The 17,482-nt window shown below is 38.6% G+C and overlaps 1 long non-coding RNA gene across 1 annotated transcript in view; it reads right to left on the reverse strand.

The window, feature by feature from the left end:
- The window catches only part of LOC124088269 (uncharacterized), a 79,908-nt gene extending 63,311 nt beyond the window's left edge, over nucleotides 1-16,597 (reverse strand). Inside the window, exon 1 of the long non-coding RNA XR_006850319.2 lies at nucleotides 16,339-16,597. This is a non-coding gene — a long non-coding RNA (uncharacterized LOC124088269). The remainder of the gene's footprint in view (nucleotides 1-16,338) is intronic.
- Nucleotides 16,598-17,482: the final 885 nt, after the last annotated feature.

A 17,482-nucleotide genomic window follows, 5' to 3' on the forward strand; every position in this document is an offset into this window, starting at 1 on the left:
GGATGAGTTTGGTAAAATTCCCTCCTCTTCAATTTTTCAAAATAATTTAAGAAGAGTTACTATTTATTATTCTTTAAACATTTGGTAGAGTTTAGCAGTGAAGCCATCTTGCTCTGGGCTTTTCTTTGATGGAAGATGTTTTAGTACTGATTTGATTTTATTGCTCATTCTTGATCTGTTTTTTATTTTTTAAAAATATTTATATTTTTTTAGTTGTAGTTGGACACAATATCCTTATTTATTTTTATGTGGTGCTGAGGATCGAACCCAGGGTGCACACATGCTAGGCTAGTGCTCTACTGCTGAGCCACAACCCCAGCCCCTTGATCTGTTCTTTAAATTTTTATTCTTTTTCTGTTTTTCTTATTGTTGCTGGAGGTTGAACCCCGGGCCTGCCACATGCTGCTCATGTGCTCTACCACTGAGCTACATCCTCAATGCCGGATTTTTTGCTTCTTCATGATTCAGTGTTTATAAGGTGTATGTGTCCATTTCTTATAGGTTATTAAATTTTTTGGCATGTAATGGTTTATAATAGTCTCTAATGATCCTGTATATGCCTGGGGTGTTGATTGTAATGCCTTCTTTTTCACCTGTGATTTTATTTGAGTCTTCTCTCTTTTTTCTTAGTCATGCTAAGGGTTTGTCAATGTTGCTTATCCTTTCAAAAATCTACCTCTTTGTTTCATCAATCTTTGAATGTTTCTTTCAGTCTCCATTTTATTTGTTTCTGTTCTGATATTTTTTTCTTCTTCCCTTCTACTATTTTGAGGTCTCATTTGTTCTTGTTTTTCTAGTTCCTTGAGGTACTGTGATAAGTTGTTTAAGATCTTCATGCTTTTTTGATGTAGACATGGATAGTAATGACTGGATTCTTACTACTGCTTTTGATTCATGCTATAAGTTTAGAATGTTATGTTTTCATTTTTTTTTCTTTCCCTGTAAGTCTATTAATAGTCCTTCAGATATTTAGCTGCTCCAAAATTGAGTGCCCATATATTAAAAATTTTTATTTCCTCTTGATGAATTGACCCCCTTATCATTACAAATTGACTTTTCTTGTGTTTTTATGTGTTTTAATTTAAAGTCTACGTTACCTATTAAAATTATGGAAATTCCTGCTTTCTTTTGGGTTCCATATGCATAGACTTTTTTTTTTTCAACACTTCACTTTTAGTCTTTGTATGTTCTTAAACATGCAATGAGTTTCTTATAAGGAGCATATAGTTGGATCTGTTTTTCTTTTTTTTTAATCCATTCAGTCACTATGTCTTTCAATTGAATAACTTAATTCATTTACATTTAAGATAATTATCAGTAGGTATGGTCTTACACTATTTTGTTACTTTTTTAAAAAATTATAATTCCTTCCCCCCTTAACAGTCTATTTTATAGTTAGGTGATTTTGTTTTCTAGTAGTGTGTTTTGATTCCTTGCTTATTTGGGGTGTACTGGTTATAAATTTGTGTTTTGTGGCTACCATGAAACTTACAAAAATACATCTTTTGATTATAACAAGTTATTATGAAATTATAGTAACTTAACATTGATCATAGAGACAATAAAACAAAAAAGGAATAGAAAAATATTAATTAAAAAACTATACTTTTACCCCTTTACTTCAATATGTTTTTAATTTTGATGTCTCATTTTTCATCTTTTAATCACCTATATTTTAACTATGTTGTTGTAATCATTATTTTAATTTCTATGTTTTACTTTTCAGATTAAAGATATAAACTGTTTGGACACTGTTTACAGTATAAGAGCATTCTGAATTTGTCTGAATAGTCACATTTACCAGTGAGTTTTATACCCTCTGATGTTTTCTTTATACTTATTCGTATCTCTTTCAGTTTGAAGAACTCCCTTTAGCATTTCATATAGGACAATTCTCATGGTAATAAAAAAAAATCTCAGTTTTTGTTTGCCTGAAAACATTTGTATCACTTTTTCATTCCCAAAGGATAGCTTTGCTGGGTATTGTATTCTTGATTAGCCAACTTTTCCTTCATCACTATATAAATCTCATGACACTCCATCATGGCCTGAGGTTTTTGCTAAGAAAACTTTTTTTCAGGTAAATTGGAAAATCCTTATGCATTTTGCTTTGTTTTCTTGTGTTGCTTTGAGAATCCTCTTTGTTATTAATCTTTGAGAGCTTGATTATAATATGTTACAGGGTAGATTGTTTGAGTGAAATCTGACTGGTGCCTTTGACTTGTCTGTACCTGAATATTTTTGTCCTCCTATAAATTCAGAAAATGTTCCATTTTTGTGTCTTTGAATATACTTTTACCCCTCTGGCATTCCTAAGACCCTTTTTAACACCAAAACCCCAAATTATTTACTTTTTTAAAGCTTTCTCAAATTTCTTATTCAGTTTTCTTCATTCCTTTTTTTTAATATTTATTTTTAACTGTAGTTTGACACAATAGCTTTATTTCACTTATTTATTTTTATGTGGTGCTGAGGATGGAACCCAGGGTCTTGCAAGTGGGAGGTGAACGCTCAACTGCTGAGCCACAATCCCAGCCCCTCTTCATTCCTTTTTATTAATTTTTATTTTTTCTCCTTTGAATGTATATTTTCAAATAGCCTATTTTTTAGCTCACTGATTCTTTTTTCTGTTTCATCTACTTGCCTTTGATTTCCTTTATCACCTTTTAAATTTTGTTTAGTACACTTTTCAGCTTAAGGATTTCTGTTTGATACTTTTTTAATAACTTCAATCTCTCTATGAAATTTCTCTGATAGAGTACTGAGTTGTTTCTCTGGGTTAGAAATAAATATCAATATAACATTAATCAATATAACAATAAATATAACAAATATCAATATAACAATAAATATATTCAAATGTAACAACTAAACAACTAACAACTAAAAGGCAGAAATTATCATTTAGACAAAACAAAACAGGATCCAATATGCACCTAACAAAATACACACTTAAAACTAAAATATACAGAAAAATTAAAAGGAAAAACAAATATTATTTTAGATTCTGTGCATCCAGAATCTAAAATCAGGTGACATAACAGTATTGATTTAAAATGAAATTTAAGACAAAACATCTTAATAAGGATAACTAAGGTACACAACATATTCATTACAGAGCTGTCAGATTAAATTCATTGTAAACGTGTATGTGCCTAAACAAAAATCCTTAAAACACAGAAATCTTGAGTTAACAAAATTAGAAGGAGATAATGACAAGCCAATAAAGAATTTGACATAATTGCATTACATTAATAGCTTAAGTCTACAAATCACTAGTAAGGAGAAAGTATCTATAAATAATTATACAAATAGATCTGAGAATCTCCTAAATTGATCTAATATGAGCCCTGTATCCAACAAACATATAACATGGGGATTTTCCAACAAATGCTTGGAAGTTTTAAATGGCTTCTCTTTTCATGAGTGTTCCTCGGGATATTTCTTCTTTTGAACATATGTTTTCTCCTATTTTTCACCTAAATGTATGCTTGATGACTTATGACTTCCCTTTGTCTACTGAAGAGTCATCAAGCCAGTCAGAGGGTGTCTGCTATGGCTGTGATCTGAGACTGATGTGTCTCCTGGGAGCTTCCCAATGTGACCAATGTCTTCCTCTTCAGCCGTTGAACAGTCATTAGTAGAGGATTTAGTCACACTGATGTGAATTGAATTTAAACTTGTGGCCTTGAGTTCAGAGTCTGACTCTTTAGTTTTCTGAAGAGGAAAATTTCCATCTGAGACTCTGCCTGCCTTTGGAGTAACACACACACATTCAACTGTTTTTGTGCTCCTTGGAAATCTCCCTGAGCGATAGTGCAAGGAATGTAGTAGAATAAACCCAAAGATGAAGGACATTCACCAGTGCCTTTTAACATCATCACAATCTCTGAGTTCATTAGCCTTTTATGGTTTTTCCTAAAGACAACATAATTAATTTAACACAATGGGTCAGGGCAAATGTGTCTTTGACCGGAGCCCATCATTTCAGTTTCCCATACTTCCTGTTTTTACTTTCCCAGTGATATAGAAATAATATGCTGCCCTTCATGAGTGACAGCGTTGCTATGGTTTTAACCTAAGCCAAGCATTGGTTATGCCATGTTAAGTGGTTTCCACAGAGACATGGAAAACCCTTATGCCCCCACACCCTTTTAGAATTGATCAAACCTTTATGTAAGCTAGTTTCAGCTGATATTACCCAAAATCTTATGATATAGGCAAGAAAGGGATTATTAATTTTATTTGAGGAAATTGAGACTAAGAGAATTAAAAGTGATACCCAGAATCCTACATGGCTTTGTGATGAAAAAAGTTAAACCCACATTTTCGAATTTAAGTATCACTGCCCTTACGTTCTTCTTGGCCTCTGACATAAATTTCAAGTTGGATTAACAGGGTGGAGATTCACTGGGCACCATTACTTAGGAACTTCTTTTGCTAAGCTGGGTGGATTTGAGAACGAATCCAAATTATGCATCTGGCAAAGATAAAAGTGCTCTGGAACCAGACTGCAGGAGCTCAGATTCTCACTCAAGCACACAGAGCCATGTGATCTTGTGTTTCTTAACTTCTCTCCACCTGGACTTCTTCAGCTCTAAAATGCAGATACAAATTATATCTAATTTGTTATAGGATACAAATTATACCTAATTTGTTAATAAGGTCATAATATATTCAAAGTGCATAGAATAGTGCCTGGCACATACTGACTGCTCTAGAAGGGTTTGTTCTTGGGATATTATTATTGATAATGTCATTATAGTATCACAATTGCTTGGCTCAGGAGCTCAGTGTTTAACTGCTATGATCTAAACACCTCAAATATGCCATGATATGAAATTAGCTTAAAGTAAAAGGAAACACTTCCTCCTCTAATGAGGCAGGAAAGATGGCTTAGTGGTGACATGAGGCACCAGGTGGATTTGCATAGATCAGAGGGCACACACAGTCCTATTAGAGTTGCATCATTTTGAACAAAGGAAGATTGCCATTGCAGCCAAGGTGATGCTTCTCCTTCTTGAATCTCTTCCCCTCTCTGTAGCCAATTCACTAATCTCACCCCTCTTTACCTCCATGTGCCTTAATGTGCCCCCATTTTGGATTATTGTGGAAAAGAGTGAACTTGGGCACATGATGTCCTCCTATTGACTGGAAGTCAACGATCCAGCCACTGTGGCCTGGCTGTCCTCACTCCTCCATTCTTCTATCATCTGGTTCACTTCTAAATATATGCTGTTTCAAGTATAATTATTAAGTGTGCACAATGTACGGAAGGGGGCCAAATAAAGCCAGCAGGAAGCCCTGGATGATTCAGACTTTCTCAATTATCAGGGAAATATTTAAGTACCAAACATGCCTTTCTGGTCTCCCCTTGTCTTCACTCCTTTTTGCCTAGAAGTCCCTTCCTCTATTTCTGACCATTTGGTGGCTGTCACAGAGCCTACCTGTACCTTCCAGTCCGTTTGTTTTTGTTATGGTCATGCAATCAGGCTGTCAAGGAAGCAAGACCCTTGACTTCTTAGGCTGGGTGAATGATTCTTGTGGTTTCATATGGGGATGACCTGCCCTCCTGCCACCTAATCCCCTCCTCTGGGAACCCTGATTACTCCATTCTCTCTGTAGCCTGTGCTCTCAGGCTCCAGGTGGGTTTCCTCTGTCTTATTGTCTCCTGCCTTCCTCACAGAGCGTGTATCTTAGGTCCTGAACTTTAGTCCTCCACATTTTGTTTACTCCACTTTTGCAACTTGCACAATCCCTCTCAGAGTTCACCCCAGAGACCTCAAGTCCAGCTGGCCTCACATAGGCAAAGCTTGTGCACCATCCATCTAGCATGGAAGCTCACCTGTTGCTACATAAAAAGTCACCTCTACTGGGCACTGTAGAGCATGACTGTAATCTCATTGGCTCTGGAGGCCAAGACAAGAAGATCAAGAGTTCAAAGCCAGCCTCGGCAAAATCAAGGCACTAAGCAACTCAGTAAGACCCTTTCTCTAAATAAAATACAAAATAGGGCTGGGGATGGGGCTCAGTGGCTGAGTGCCCCTGAGTTCAATCCCCAGTCCAAAAAAAAAAAAAGTCACTTCCTTTCCCCACAATACATTATAGATGCTGAATTTATACCACTGAAGTAAAGCTAGTTAGCAGTCAAGGAGTTGATTGCCCATTTGTTTGTGGCCTGTTTTTAAGGACATCATCATTTTCTCTTCCTGAAATTCAAGTGTGCAGCTTGCACCTCCCATTGTATTCATCATTCAAGGGATCTACCATTCCTGAGATACAAGGGCCCTCTTCTGTATCCAAGCATTATAACTATACATCTTCAAGGCTCCATTCCTAAGTAAAATATAATCTGTGGAAGGCAAATTTAATTAAGTACAATTCAGTGAGAAATCAAATTTCAAGCTAATACTTCTTCTTCTTCTTTTTTTTGTACCAGAGACTGAACTCAGGGGCACTCGATCACTGAGTTACATCCCAACCCTATCTTATGTTTTATTTAGAGACAAGGTGTCACTAAGTTGCTTAGCACCTTGCTTTTGCTGAGGCTGGCTTTGAACTCACTATCCTCCTCCTCAGCCTCCAGAGCTGCTGGGATTACAGACATGCACAACCGGGCCAGCAAGTTAATTCTTCTTTAAAGTAAATATATCAGGGGTAAAGCGGAAGCACATGATACACACCATAATCTTATTTGGTCTGATTTATAGCTTATGTTATATGCAGATTAGGCTTCATTCAAATCAGGAGCTAGGCTTCAGGAAGAGTCCTCTCTCTCTACTTACATTTGCCATTGAATAAATCCTTCTTCCTCAGCCCATTGATCCCTATAGACTGCCTTATTTCCACTTAAGAAACATCTTCTTTATGTCCCCATCTGGTCATAGGGAGACATTGAACTTTTCTCTGTATTTCCATATCAGCCTATATGTATATAGTTATGTACATATATAAATATTTTTCTTCCTAGCCCTCTCTCCAAAAGTAGTTTTTCAAGGTGTATCCATTTACATCCTAATATCCCAGCCCTTCAGCTCCCAGAACACAACGTCACCCTCACAGCACCTTCAAACCAAAGCTTGGTCCACTGGCATTTTTGCATTATGAGATACATCATCCCCCACCCAGTACACACATACACACATGTACACACAGAGAGAAATATTTAGTTGTTAGTATTTCAGTATTATCATTATGTGTGATAGGTTTATTAACAGTAGCTTTTAGATGCTGAGCTCAAGGTTTACATAATTGAAATACTCAATCGATTAAAAAATGGAATGGGAAGATTCACAAGAGTGCTAACCATTCTCTTCCCACTTACACAGGAATGTAATGTGCTGAGCAAAAAGAAGACAACAGGATGTGAGGAACAAATGAGGATGCTCTAAAGATCCCCTGGTTGGAGCTATCTCCTCGAACCCTTGCTGCCCAGTACTACCAGCACATCACACAAAACTGCACAACCTTGTTGGGAGGGATGGAGACGCCCTTGAATTATTCATGTTTTAACACTAATGCAGTCAGGAGTCGGACCCTTGAGGGAGTCAAAATCTTTTTATTAAATGTAAATTGTTTTATGAGATCCTGCAGCTGATAACAACTAAGAATATTTCCCCAGAAAATGTTTAATAATAGGAAGAATATCAAAGTGAGTGGAACTAAAAATGGGGGTAAGCTAGTGAGCAGAGGGGTGTCCAAATGCTGAGGAGAGGCCAGAGGGGCCAAAGAGTCCAGAGCACCCATGGCCTTCTTCACCACAACTCTGACCCCAGATCTCAGAATCTGTGGTTATGGCCTCTGCTAGGCAATGCTGGCCTCACTGAACCTAAATGTCAGTGTCTGTACATTCATGAATCACATTGGACATTCTTGGAAAATTCAGCCTCTCTCTCAGCACTTTCACCTCATAGAATGTGCCTCCAACACACAACTTCCCACCATGAGGACAATGCTCTTCCAGGTCCTCAAATATCCAAGAATCCTTTTTAGGCCATGGATGGTACCTTTCCCCCATTCCAGCCATGAATCAACCTGCCAGGGGCTGGAGGCAATGAGAGACAAGGAGACTGTGTACCTGGGCAAGGACATCCATCATCATGGTTATCAGAATGACCCTAAGCCTTCTGCAAAGGTTGGTATAGATCATGAGTGTTCTGCTACTGAGAAGTAAGATATGGATCCCAAACTATAGCACTGCCTTCTTGTTAAAGCTTCAGCTATGTGATATTGAGCAATGGGGAAAAAAATCTTTGTGCCTTACTTTTTCTTCTGCAAAATAGGAGTAATAAAATATTTGTTGAGAGCTGGGGATCTAAAGTTCAATGGTAGAGTGCTTGCTTAGCCTGTGTAAGGCCCGGAATTCAATTCCCAGTACTGCAAAAATTAAAAATAAATATTTGTTGAATATGTAATAGCAGAATATTCACAGTAACAGCATTTTTATAGGACAGAGTTTCATAGTATTTATGGAATAGATAATAAGTAGTGTGAATAGTTAAAGTATCCATACCTCAGATTCTCATCTGTGAAATGTTAATAATAATAGCATTTATAGAATAGAATTGTATAGATTAAATGAGCTGGTATCTGGAAAGTAATTACTTGGTAAACAATAAGTATTTTGTAAACGTTAGCCATTACTCTGAGTATTTCTACAGAATCATTCTAATATTCTGAGTTTGAGAAAAAACAAAATTGAATAGTGAGTAACAGATTCCCACTTGGAATCTGGTCTTTTGCCAGAATGAGAGACCCTGAGCTGGTGATGAAATATTCCAAATAAAGTCATAGGGATAGCTAATCCTCTCCCGTACACACACTTGTCCCATGGGCAATGAAGGCAGGTAGAAGCAGAAAACCATGGTCGCGATGACGAAGAACAGGAAGACACAAGAATATTTCAGGAAAACTCATCTCTGGCTTTTTTCAGATCAAGTGGAGCTGTGAGCAAATTCTTCCTGGCTCTAAGGAGTGAGCACATTCATAAGCTGGAGACACAGACTGATGAGGTGTGCAACTTCCTGTTTCCTTGGTGAATGCCTCAGAAAACATGCAGTTGGGAATTTTAAAATTTTCCACTCACTGTTGCCTTGCAAAGCTCACAGAAGGTTGGATGAGATGAGTCAGGAAGCTGGTTAGGGGATGGCAGACCTGGGGGAGGCTCACAGCCTCTTCCTTGCTTTCCCAGTAACTCACAGAGACCAGTGACCTTTGCATCCCGTCAGCCTCTGGGGAAAGGAGTATGACTCCCTAAAATCACAGACCCAAAGCATCTGAAAACCAGGAGGTATTTCATGCAGGTCGATGACTAAAACCCTCTGGGGAAATGAATGTCTATTTTCTTACAAAAATATCTCTTAGAACAGCATCTCTTCTGTTCATCCTCAAGATGGGGCTGTTTAATTACTTCAGAGAGTTTTATTCTGACCTTTCTGTGCCCAGGGTATCCGTTCTTTCCTCTTTCTCTCCTCAAGGTTCCTGGGCCCCCATTGCTACAGCTTCTCTTTCTACAAGTCCCCTTAAAATCCTGGCACTTCAGAGTCTTTAGTCTTTTTCACTGTTTAATTTGGATCAGTGGGTCTTAGACTTCTCTGATGACAATCAACTTTTGATGAATTCCATGAATTTTCTTACCTGTAAAATTCATACTCGCATCAAAAATATTGTAGGGAAATTCAGGGGTTACAAGTCCACTGAAGTGCTCCCAAAGCACTCCAGAGGATCCATGTCTGAAAATCCAGAAGCAGTCCCAGCACCCAGAAGCTTGCTCACTCATGGAGCCTGGCCTCAGGACTACTCCTAGCTTGCTGGCCCTCACAATGAGGCCCTGTTATTTCCTCAAGGGACATGAACAACCCCACCAAAGACCAACATCAGCAATGTGAATACACCTATTTAAAGTGTTCAGTCAGGAGTTTTAGTTCATTCAGAGTTGTGCAACCATCACAGAGAATTTTATAACATTTTTTTTCCATCTCAAAAAAGAAATGTAGCTGTCATCCCCAATCAGCCCTTTCCCCCAGTGCAAGCAACCACTTATCTGCTTTCTCTCTCTATTTTCCATTTCTTAACATTTCCTATGAAGGGAATCTTAGCATATATGTTTTTTCTCTGTGCATGTAACTATCTTCTTTCAGTTAGCATAGAATTTTTAGGTTCATCCATGTTGTAGCTTGTATCAATGTGTATTCTTTTTCGTGGAAAAATAATATTGAATTGTATTGGATATATTGCATTATTTAATTCATTCATTAATTGGTGGACATTTGTGTTGCATCTATTTTTGCTAACGCCCAACTTCGAGTGAACTGAATCCCTGCTTTCTTAAATTCTTTTCAAATTCATCCAACTAAAGCCCAAACTGTTTAATAGGTCCTTATTAAAAAATATTTTTTAGTTGTTAATTGACCTTCATTTTATTTATTTAAATAGGTGCTAAGAATCGAACCCAGTGCCTCACACACACTAGGCAAGTGCTCTACCACTGAGCCACAACCTGGGCCCCATTTCTAAACTCTTTTATAGGGACACACACAGTTTTTTTGCATTACTTATCATTGCTTATGCAATGAGGAATAAATTCAACTCCATGCTGGTCTTTGGCTGGAGGACATTGACACACATATTCTAAGTTACAGATCCTTGCTCCAAAGTCTTCATGTGGCCTGACTTGTTCCATTTGTGTTCCTGGCCTTAATAATCAATGAAACGTTGTTAGTTTTTCAATGAATATGCTCAGGCCTCATTTCTCACTACCTACTAGGACACTGTGATGTCCTATAGGTACCTCAAATGCAAACAACAAAAATAAATGTTGATTCTGAAATTGTATTTTTGTATGACTGCTATCTTAATTAGATATGCCAATGTTTAATAACACACAATGCAAAAAATCATAGGGTCACACCACACGTCTCATCACTCAATTCCCAGCCTGCACTCACCTCTTCGTTTCCACCATGGCTGGCCACTGTCTCCCACCTAGATGACTGCAAAGTTTCCCTTTCTACCTAGTCTTCCCCTCCAGCTTTCATTTTTCACATCCTCCTTCTTCATTACTGGACTGGTTTGTGGTTTTATTTTTGTTTGGGGGGGGGGGTTGTTTTTATTAAATTATTTATTTATTCTAATTTGTTATACATGATGGCAGAATGCAATTCGTTTCATGTTATACATATAGAGCACAACTTTTCAAGTCACTGATTGTACACAAAGTATTTTCACACCATTCGTTTCTTTATACATGTACTTAGGGTAATGATGTCTAACTCATTCCACCATTATTCCTACTCCCTTTCCAACCCTCCCCTTTGCCCTATCTAAAGTTCCTCCATTCCTCCCATGCTCCCCACCCCCATTACCATTATGAGTCAGCATCCTCCTATCAAAGAAAACATTTGACCTTTGGTTTTCTGGGATTGGCTTACTTCACTTAGCATTATATTCTCTAACTCCACCCATTTACCTACAAATGCCATGATTTTATTCTCTTTTAATGCTGAGTAGTGTTCCATTGTGTGTGTGTGTGTGTGTGTGTGTGTGTGTCCATTCTTCTACTGAAGGGCAGCTGGGTTAGTTCCACAATTTATGAATTGTGCTGCTATAAACATTGCTGTGGCTGTGTCCCTTGTAGTATGCTGTTTTTAAGTCCTCTGGGTATAAACCGAGGAGTGGAAGAGCTGGGTCAAATGGTGGTTCAATTCCAAGTTTTCCAAGGAATCTCCATACTGCTTTCCAGATTGGCTGCACCAGCTACAGTTATATTATACAAAGGTGCCAAAAACGTACACTGGAGAAAAGATAGCCTCTTCAACAAATAGAGCTCGGAAAACAGGAAATCCACATGTAACAAAATGAAACTAAATATCTGTCTCTTACCATGCACAAAACTCAACTTAAAGTGGATCAAGGACCTAGGAATTAAACCAGAGACCTTATGCCTAATGGAAGAAACACACAATGCAAAAAATCATAGGGTCACACCAAATCTCCATCATGTGGGATTAGGCCCCAACTTCCTTAATGAGACTCCCATAATGCAAGAATTAAAACCAAGAATCTAGTCCTAGTCTGTGTCTGACTTTGGCCACATGAGAGAGCTAGAGTAAGAACTGCTCAGCTAAGCCCAGTCAACTTCTATAACTGTGGAGAAATAATAATAATAATAATAATAATAATAATAATAATAATAATAGACTGTTGTTTCACTACACTGCTTTTAGAATGATTTGTCATGTTGTGGGCCAAACTATATCTGCCTTCCCCAGAAAAACTCCATTGTATCCTGACTCTATTTCATATAAGAAATGTTTCTCCCATGTGAAAACCCCACCTCTCTAACCCAACTCCTGCTAAGCACACCCTGTTTGGCAATGCATAGTACTTGAAAAATATTTCTTTTATTCTTATACAATGTATTATTAAGAAATGCTTTTGTAAGATGTTCTCTTTTTAGTTTCCATTTTTCTTTGACAATGTACTCTGGCTGTACCCTGAACTGGGTCCTTCTGACCCACTTCCTATGTTGCAATGGTTTTAACGTACTTTACTTATGGTTTGGGGCTACAAAGAGTGTGCTCTAACTTGTGGTGGGGTTTGAGGGGTGCCAAGGCAACTTGTTTGCTGCCCTTTCAGACTGCCTGTGAATAAAGTTCCATGCCCGGCTTCAAGACTGACCCAGTTATTTATTTCAAACAGCCCACAACAGTCATGCAGTAAGAATAACGAACAATCTTGGAGGAGCTATAGGATCTAATCAACATGTGCAAATAGAAACGAGGAAAGTATATCTAAACCTGGATCCGAGGCTACTGGATCAAGAGGGATAAGGAAGAGTCCCTCCCTCTGTATGTACACACTGTCCTACAATATAAGACTTAACATTGTAACAAGTTCCCTGGCAGATAAAGATTACACACTGTTGGATAACCCTTGAGAGCTTTAGCATGTTACACTTGGATTTTGGGGTCAATGGTGGAGAAAGGGTACAAAATGCTCAGAGATTTGGACATACAATCACAGGTAGACTACATAAAGTTAGAAATCTACCAGCCAAAACTACGTTCCAGGGGAACAACCATTTTATTGACAAGTTGGAAAAAATACTATTCAGATCAGTGGTGACTTTCCTCTGTAGACAAGGCTTACTATAAGAGATACTTAAATATAGAAGCCATCTTTGCCTCATTGACATGCTGATTCTGAAACACAAGACATTGCTCTTCCTATCAAGAACACATCAGGACTCTTTAATAGACTGACTTCAATTCAAACAGTTCTTCCACTTGGTCTTTATGGCATCAAAGACCCTGTGGTTTTACTGATATTTGTGGTGGAAAAGATATCATTCTGTAGAGTTTGAAGTGAGTTCTGATGGGAAACTCACAACCTATGTGCCTAAGTTTCTGGATAAAAACCTGACTCTCTGCAGTAGAGAAGTGTGTACTAGTTGAAAAGTAGTTGGCAAGTGTGTGGGTACATGTTAAAATTGCACTCTTTTGAAACACCGCTTGATGCAGATGGTGGTTCTGAGAGTTGCTATTGAGGCTAACTCCTCCCAAGAGAATTGAGTAGTACAGGTGGTCATTCCCACTGTGTGGAAAGAGAAGCAATTAGAGGTAAGAATAAGCATGGACATGTGGGCTATAGGGAATGACGTGGCTGTTGATCATGGCCCTGAGAAAAGAAAGACTGGAATATCCGGAATAAGGATATCTGTAGAATTGGTATGTGGTAGGCACAAGTATGAAGTTTCCTCCATCATATTTTAATGCTTAGAGAAAGCAACCACCACAGGACAGCCAGTAAACAACTAGTAGATAGAATGACCTTAACAATTGACAGCAGTCAGCCTGTCATGGGCCCATCACATCTATGCAAAGAGCTCATGAACAATGTTTTCAGAATAGTAGAGACGGAAGCTGTGCATGAGTCACACAGCTAGGTTTCCATGCCCCAAAGCTGATGAGCTACTACTGCTGCCTTGTGACTAATATTCCAGCAAGAGGCATCAATGCTGAGACATTTCTCTCTATGAGCAACTACCTACTTGGGATGATTTTCACCATTGACTTGATAGAGATTCATCTTGACCAAAAGAAATATTCTGGGTATAGGTTTGCCTTTCTTGCCTATAACACGACCATAAGTTTGAAGATTATAGGACTTCTTGACATGAGATTCCACATGACATTGCATCAGACCAAGAAGTTGTGACCAAGGAAGTACGGTATTTATAGTCTATGAATGAAGAGATTGAAATAGAAATTATCCAGCTCATCATTGTTCTCAATGATCCACTTGGAAAATCTGTGCTTGTCAGTCCTAAAACTCTAGGTTCTACATAACTAGAAACCCTGATTCTCAGACAGGGATCAAGAGAAATGTGGCAAGTGTTCCATTCAACTGTAAGGCTGTCTGAAGCCTGGTTACTTAAGGCCCCTGGTAGCAAGAGTTTGGCAGTCAAGGAAGGAATCACCATAGTTGCAGATATAATTGAGCTGGTCATTAAGAAGAGATTCAGCTCCTGTTACACAGAAGGACAAGAAATAAATGTGACCCCCAAGTGATCCAGTGAGATATCCCTGTGTTCTCTCCAGCTCAAATTAGACAAGTATAGCAACCATAGTTGGTGCCATGGCATGAGGAACTCAGACCTCAATGGAAGGGATCAAGGATGCCACAAGCAGAAATGCTAGCCAAGGATGAGGATCATCTAGAATGGGTAGCAGAGGAGGGGGCTATATGAGGTGAGTATATGTTGCAGACTTAAGACTCCTGTGGTTGGGGTGTAGTTCCTTCCACTAGCTTTCTTCCTCTTGCAAGTTTCTGCAAGAAACTAGATCAGTCGGAGAATCCTGTAGCAGCTGCTTCTAGAGGTGGATGGAACTCAGTGGGCAAAGTAAATGATATAGAAAAGCATCCGAGAAGGACAACACCAAACCCCTTCTTCTAATTGGGGACACCCAATCTCCCTGGTGCTGAGAGTGTTGGGGGTAGTGATGGCTTACAGGTGAGTTCCTTTCCTGAATTACCATAAGCTAAAAAAAAAAAAAAGAATTTCCCAAGGTTACTCCCCCATCCTGGGGGCAGCCTATACTCATGTCTAGTCTTTCTAGGGACACAAAGATCTGGCTCCCTTGCCTCAGTGAGTATAATTCTCAGGTTCAGAACCCCCTATAGACTTTTATTAAAATTGTATCAAGGTTCAACTTCTCCCTCTGCCGATTATTGCTTTTGACATCATTCAAGAGCATTCTCCAATAAATACTAGTTACTAGTTTTGCATGAAGTGCTCAGGGTCTGAGTCTGTTTTCCAGGAAACTTAACATAAAATAAACAGATAAATAAACAGTCCCCCCCCCCACCAAAAAAAAGGAGAGAGAGAAGATCAATTCCATCTAGCTCAAGTGTTCAATTTTCATGGAAAGAAACTTAGGTTCCAAAAAAATAAAATATGTACATTAAGTCACTTGGTTAGTGATCCCCAAAGGGAATAGAATGGAACCCCTGTTTCATGTCTCTCCATTCATTGCTCTTTCCTCTCCCATCTTTTGGGGTCTAACAGTGTTTTGTTTCCACTATGCACTTGCTGCTGTGTGATTTTGGAAAAGTTACTAAAATTCTGAGATTCTCTTTTCTTACATATGTGCTGGGATATAGCAGTAGCTATATTGATAAGATTGATGTACCTAGGAATCCTTCACAGAATAAATAGCTTAGTATTTAGTATCAAAAACACGCATTATCCTGAGAGCGAGGTTACTAGTTTTAAATATGAAATGTCTTGATTTCTGACAGCTTTGCTTCTATAGCACTACTGTGTCTCTTGTCTGTCTTTACACACAGAGCTTTCATAGAAGGAGGTTCTGAGGGAGGGAGACAATAATCAGAGAGCAGACTAGTATCTTAGCCTGTTTTGTGTTGTTCTAACAGAATACCTGAGACTGGGTAATTCATAAAGAACACATGTATTTTTTTCAGAATTTTGGAATTTGGAAATGCCAGGATCAAGGTACTCGCAACTGGTGTCTGGCAAGGGCCTTCATGCAGTGCACTCTGTTGGGGAGGAACCATGTCATCAACATGGCAGGAGAATAAAAAGGAATGAATCTTGAAATCCAGGTATTTTCCAGTAGCATTAACCCAATCATGAGGACAGCGCCTTTCTCCCTGAGACCCACCTCTGTTGCACTGTCACATAGAAGACAATTCCCAACACACAAATTTTAAAGGATATAAATTAGATAAGAAGAAATTCCTCCTTTTGCCTCCTCTGGTGGAGGAGATGAGGCAAGGTGAGGGAACATTGTGAGGATCTGGGATTGGGGTACTCACAGTCTTGGATGGGCCACAGGCTGGTTTTCCACTGGTGGTAAGTATCGCCTTCTCTGATCTGGTGGAAAAATTTACTTTGTCTGCCTGCACCACGCTGTGTGGGCCGGAGGAGAATGCTGCATGTTGGCGTAAGTGATTGAGCACAGCCAAGTCTCAATTCCAGGTGAAGAAAATCGAAATAGGAAAACCTGGCAAGATAGTCATGCCCACTCCATAATTATTAACTCCCTCCTCACCCCACCACCTTTGTTTCAGCCACACTGTCTAAAAGGAGACACAGGAAAAAACAGGAAGATATATCGTTTTGCCCTTCAAAACAATGCATTGTCCACACTGGAAAAAAAAGAAGCGTTTGGACCTGAAAATTCACTTGAGAATCTTATTTAAAATGCAAGTTCTTGGCCTGTAATCTTTGGGACAGGATAGGATTGAGAAATCTGAGTTTTTTGTTTGTTTGTTCAGTTTTGTTTTGTTTAAGAGGAAGCCTAGATAATTCTGAAACAGGTGATCTCTGAACCTCCTGGGTCAGTGTCTCCTTGAGCCAAACAGGCAGCAGCCAGTATGATGTACCTCCAGCTCAAGCAAAGGGTTGGTGAACTACATAAAAGTGTTGTCCCTCTTCCATGCCAACATGATTCTTTAAAACCCAGTAGAACATGTTATAGCAGCACCATCCAATATGACAGCCACAGCCACAGACCATTTAGGTATCCCATTTGAAATTTGGCTAGTCCAATTGAGATGTGCTGCAAAGACCTAGTATTAGAAAAAAAAAAAAAAGCAAAATATCTCATTAACAATTTCTTTCTTTTCTTTTTTTTTTTTTTTTTTTGGTGCCAGGGATTGAACCCAGGGACATTTAACCACTGAGCCACATCCCCAGCCCTTTTTATTTTTTATTTTGACACAAGGTCTCGCTAAGTTGCTTAGGGCCCCGCAAAGTTGCTGAGGTTGGCCTCAAACTGGTGATCGTTCTGCCTCAGCCTCCCAAGCTGCTGGGATTACAGGCATATGCCACCACACCAGGCTCATTAACTTTTTGTTGGTGTTGTTGTTCTTTTTATTTATACAGGGCAGTGGAATGTATTTCAACATATCATATATACACATTGTATAACTTCCCATTTTTGTGGTTGTACGTTAT

The sequence above is a fragment of the Marmota monax genome, unplaced genomic scaffold (genome assembly GCF_021218885.2).
Source record: "Marmota monax isolate L192 unplaced genomic scaffold, Marmota_monax_Labrador192_F-V1.1 WCK01_AAM20220418_F8-fsc00109, whole genome shotgun sequence".
NCBI classification, from domain to species: Eukaryota; Metazoa; Chordata; class Mammalia; order Rodentia; family Sciuridae; genus Marmota; species Marmota monax.